The sequence below is a fragment of the Xyrauchen texanus genome, chromosome 40 (assembly GCF_025860055.1).
Source record: "Xyrauchen texanus isolate HMW12.3.18 chromosome 40, RBS_HiC_50CHRs, whole genome shotgun sequence".
NCBI lineage: Eukaryota > Metazoa > Chordata > Actinopteri > Cypriniformes > Catostomidae > Xyrauchen > Xyrauchen texanus.
This window is the reverse complement of record NC_068315.1, coordinates 12,761,079-12,767,082: the sequence shown is the minus strand read 5'-3', so window position 1 is coordinate 12,767,082 and position 6,004 is coordinate 12,761,079.

The following is a 6,004-nucleotide window of genomic DNA, read 5'->3' as shown; positions in this document are numbered from 1 at the left end:
ATGCAAAAGGTTGTATTTCAGGTTAATTTCTCTCAGTTTGTTAAACTTTCTCAGCAGCTTGGGTGTGAGACACTAAAATACAGGACAAATGTCGTGCCATATGGGATTCAAACGGAACGCAACTTTGTCCCTTTAAATATGGTATGATTCCATATTATGGCGGTTGGCAGCCCTAATGGTGAGGCTAGCATTCTGCCTACCATCTCCTTTTGTCTTCAACAGAGTAAAGAATGGTTTTGGAACAACACAAGTGTGAGTACATTTTGACAGAATTTTTATGTTTGAGTAAATGATCCCTTTAAGAGTCGTGAGTTGAAATAAATTGCAGCACAATGCCCAAAAGTTGCTAGAGTCTTATATTTAAGTTTTGTTGTTTTTTTGTTTGTTTTTTTTTGCTCCGTAAACCTGCTTCCCTAACTAGAACTGTTTCTTACCTGATCCTTTCATAGTGTTAAGTTAAGGCCAATGTGTTTTGTCAAACTCATCGCTGAATTTAGTAGGAAGAAAAGACACCAACTTGGCCTTGAGTCAGGCATGTGCTGCATCTCAGCTCTCTTGCTGACGGTCTACAGAGCTGCAGGGTTTGGCCGATTGTTTATTCATCATTCCTCCCCATTCTGCAGCTGATCCCTTCTCACACATTCTGTTGTCAAGGACTCTGACATCAGCTCCGATCTGTAGGAACCAAGAGATGATGAATTACCATCCTATGAAGGTAAATCAGTATCAGAACTCGAGAGCTTGCAAATTTGGATTTGAGAACTTGCACAATAAATAGTTGTACTCATAAATTGAATCTAACACTTACAGCACAGATGTGAAAACTTGTAAAATAAAAATTATAAGTAGAATTTTGCAATCGACACTCACAGACAATAATTCAAAACTTGTGTTCTGAATTCACAATTGTAGACAAGTAGTCACAAATGTGAAAAATGACGCCCACATAAATACAACTACAGATACAAACTTGTATTACACATTAACTTTTGTACTTTTCGCAATATAACCACAAATCAGCACTTACAACCTCTCAAATCTGGCACTGCAACTTCAAATATTCACGCCTTGATTTTTGCAACTAATTCTGCAAACAACCTGTAGCAAAACTCACTTGTGCATTTGTAATTCAAGATGTGAGAGAGAAAGACCAGTGTTTGGGTCAATGAAGTTATTGGTTGATGCCTAGCCAGTGAATTCCACCAGTGTGGACCATGTTAACTGGGGATGTGCATGTGAATAATTTTGCTTGCCTTTTCAGCAGATTTGTTCAATGTGAATTGCCAAGGAGCAAAGAAAAGATATTTTGCACATTATAAAAACAATGATGGTATCATTATCAACCCATTTTGTTTAATTGATGTCTGTTCTATTGAATTTGATACAGTTTAACCTGTTGATACGCAATTACCCCACATGCGGTGGTGGCGTCACTCTGCTTACATTTAATATATAATTTACCGTCTATACATGTAATTAATGTATAGGGGGTGGGGGGCATATCAACAGCTTAAGAGTGATTTTAACAGCTTCACATGGTAACATGATTACCTATGTTAACATGGGACATTGGTTTGAATGGGAACTGGTGATTGTTTAGAGCAGTAAATCACAAGTGGAATTATTTTATTGCAAAATTAAAGCATCACAGTCTGAAATGTCGCAATAATTGGCCTATACACATAAATTACAATTATTTATTTATGAAAATATTATTATGATAAAATTATATATGTTTTTTATTGGTCAAGTGGTAGTGTGATTGCTAACCATGCATATGGACCTGGGTTCAAATCCCCAGTAAACATTTATATTTTTATTTACATTGTTATAAGAGCATCTTTTCCTTATCAAGGGTTATGTACATGACAATGTTGTATGTTTATAACTACCCATGACACTGCCAAAAGAAGCTCTTTTTTTGTGGAGAGCAAGTACAAATGCCAAATTGACCAATGGGTGAGAATAAATGAGAATGAACTCTGAGAAAGCATGATACATTTCTTCAGAAATGTAATAATTCTGTTTGTTTGGCAAAAACTTAAGAAACTTATTTCTTATTTTGACAATTTAAAAAAGCCTCTTTAAAAAAACTATGTAAGGAAAACGTAGTTCATATTTGTGATCTCAATAATTCAAGCGTTCTCAGGAAATTCAATAGATTATACTGTAATTGCTGGCTGTCAGATTCAGTTACAATTTTGATTGATGTATTTAAAACAATTTTATAAATTGTTTGTCTGTGCATGTGTGTTTTACTAAATTGTTTTCATTATATCTGTTAAAAATACATAAAAATCTGCAGCAAAGCTTCAAATGCATCCAGCTTGACCTGGATTTGAAACCAGATCACTGAATGTTCTGCCAGTATGCCTAACCACTGGACCAGCATCCCAAACCTGTTTCATTTGTCACTTTATTGATTTTCAGCTTAATCAAGTCATTATTTATTATAAATAAAGGCAATTGAGAGTATATTATTGACACATATCAGCCTATGATGCTTTAATATTGCAAATAAAATAATTCCACTTGTGATTTACTGCTCTGATAAGTGTAATCACCAATTCCCTTTCAAACCAATGTCCCATGTTAACATAGGTAACCTTGTTACCCTGTGAAACAGTTCACACTGAATGCATTTTTGTGTCCATCTGCACTGTTTTTCAGTGTAAAGTAGTGTCTCGAGCTGAAGCTTTTTAATGAGGCTCATTCATTAAAGTGAGATTCATCCTCTCACTAACATAATAATTTGTGGTAAATGTGTATTTTTAACAATGAAAGTGGAGTTTTTTGTGTGTCCCTTGATTTATTGCCCACCCTGTTATGTCATGATACTATGACCTTTCATTGAAGATATACAGTATGTTATGAAATGATATCATACATACTGGTGGTGGACATAACAAATATTTTGAGTTTTCTTAAGTTTGTAACTCTTTTGTGTCATTTATTTTTTCCTTTATTTTATGGTGTTAATCATGTGTGGAGAAGCATAAAATGTCCAACATATAATGGGAAGATAAATGGGAAATAAATGTAATTTTAAAATTTCAATTTACAGGTTTATGTTAACAAATAAAATCGCCAATATAAGTTTACTAATATGTTTGCTAAATATCAATCACAGACCTTGAAGTGGCTAATTTATCCACTAAATGTCCACCCTGTTATTTTCTACCCTTACACTGCCCATTTAACTGGATGGACATCTGATTTTTTTTGTCATTTAGCTTGACCAGTATGACTAATGCAGTCTTTAGCTTGTCCCTGTAATTATGAAACATGAAGATGGTCTTAAATATATATTTTATTTTTCAAAAGTTTCAAAGCCGGGGCACCTGGGTAGATCAGCAAGTACAGGCATGCTGAGTGACTCCAGCCAGGTCTCCTAAGCAACCAAATTGGCCTGGTTGGGAGGGTAGCGTCACATGGGGTAACCTCCTCGTGGTCACTATAATGTGGTTCGCTCTCAGTGGGGCACATGGTGAGTTGTGCGTGGATGCCACGTGAAGCCTCCACATGCGCTGTCTCCACGGTAACACACTCAACAAGCCACGTGATAAGATGCAGATATTGACAGTCTCAGACACAGAGCCAACTGAGAATCGTCCACCACCACATGGATTAAGGCAAGTCACTAGGAATTCCAAATTGGGGAGAATAAGGCTTTCAAAAAGTTTTAAAGCCAGAATGTCATCGAATTGTAGGAATGCACCATTTACGATATGTTTAGAGTTGCAGTTCCGCCACTCCAGAACACATTTGTGGCTACTTGTCTGAATTTGTGAATTCAAAACACAAGCTTTGAATTATTATCTGTGACTGCAGGTGGCAACATTCAACTTCAAATTTGATTTGACATGTTTTTACATCGGTGCTTTGAGGGTAAATTTATTGTACAAGTTCTCAAATCTAAATATGCAAGCTTTCGAGTTTTGCTACTGATTTACCTTCATACTAGCCTGTCCCTATGGAGCCTCTCTTGGATGTCTGGGATAACTTTTAGCCTCCCAAATCGACAGCTGGGAGAGGTCACTACTGATAGACGCTTGGAAACCTTTAAATGTTTTATACTGAACATCTGCAACAGTTCGTTGCCTGCAAGGTTTCCTGAGGTCCTCACTAGGAGACTTCATGAAATGCACAAAATAACTTTTATGTTTAATTGAAGACCCCATAAGTCAGATTAGATAAGAACAAGAATTCAGATCAAGAAGAATAGAAGAACACGAGGGAAAACTAAGGGTATTCGTTAAAATGGGTGACAAACAGCAAAATCCATTCAAGCTGCACAACTAATTCACACGGCCTAATGGGGAAGTATAAGTAGTGTTGGGTTCACTGAGTGACCCATTGGGTGCTGTCCTTATAATGTTTCATGGAAATAAGCGCTTTCACTTCCAATTGTATCAGAACTGCAGGGGCCCTGCTCGTCACTGCCATCTGCTGGCAGATATCCAAACTCTCAAACATAATATAGGCCTTGCAGGCTGCAGTACAGGTAGTTGTTTGGGCTTCTGTGTCACAAGATGATTTGCTGTCTGAGCTGATGGTTTTAATGAGTCTGTATTTTGGCCTGAGACTGCCTTTGTCGATCCAACTCTATAGAAACATAAGGACACAACCTCTGAATTACTTCCTAATACACAAATTAGTTGTAAGATTATGGAAGAAAAGATTGAGCCCACTAGCTTTGACACACCCAGTTGGTTCCCAGTTTTTGAGTACCACTAAAAGGATTACAATTGCTTCACCCTTTTACACATTACTTATTTAGTTTCATAGGGGCTGCATGACCTATTTATTTTGAGCCTTACATAGAGGCAGGCAGGTGGTTACTCAGAGTTTCTCTGTTGTGCTGTTTCTGCTTTGAGTGGTAATGGACAGAATGCACAACTCAGACTGAGATGACATAAGCTATTAGAGAAAGAGAGGGCAGGGAGAAGAGGGTACCAGAGAGAAAAGAGAATAAATAGATCCATAGCAGGGGGATGGCAGAGGACGGTAATAGCACAGCGTGGTGAGCTGGATAAGCTGGCAGGTGTCATATAAATAGCCCCCAATATTGCAAAGTGTGTTTCTTTTTTTGGAAAATGATGAATTCTTGACCATGTGATGTCAGACTTGTAGATGTCACAGATCCACTTTATCTTTAAAAGTCTCAACTAATGTGGCCGACTTGATATCAATTAATTTATGAAATTACTTTCTAACATTAGTGAAACATTATTAACTAGAACAGTCTGTTAATGTAAATCTATGGGATTCTTTCAGATTTTTCACCATCTGTGTGAAAACTGTAAATCAAACAACCTTAATGTCTGTACCAGGTTTGGTGGATGTAGCTTGTACATTTACATTTAGGCATTTGGCAGATGCTTTTATCCAAAGCAACTTACATTGCACTTATTACAGGGACAATCCCCCCCAGAGCAACCTTAAGTGCCTTGCTCAAGGACACAATGGTGGTGGCTGTGAGGATCGGACCAGTAACCTTCTGATTACAAGTTTACCATTTATGCGCATTAGACCACTACACCACCACCACTCACTAGTGGTTGTAAGGCCTAGGAGGAAATTTGAATCTCCGTTTATGGATTTTGGCAAAAAAAGTTTTTAGAAAAATCGCGTCAAGCCAGCATTTCAAGATACTTAAAGGACTATTCCGGGTTCAAGACACGTTAAGCTCAATCGCCAGCATTTGTGGCATAATGATGATTACCACAAAAATTATTTTTAACTCATCCCACCTTTTCTTTAAAAAGAAAATCTAGGTTACAGTGAGGCACTTACAATGAAAGTGAATGTGGCCAATTTTTGGAGGGTTTAAAGGCAGACTTATTATTTTATAAAAGCACATGCATTAATTCTTCTGTAAATCTCATGTATTATTTGAGCTGTATAGTTGTTTAAATATACAGTCATTTTAGGGTTGGTAGACATTACATTGTCATGGCAACGAAGTTGTAAAATTGGTTATATCTTTATACAGTTAAATGAA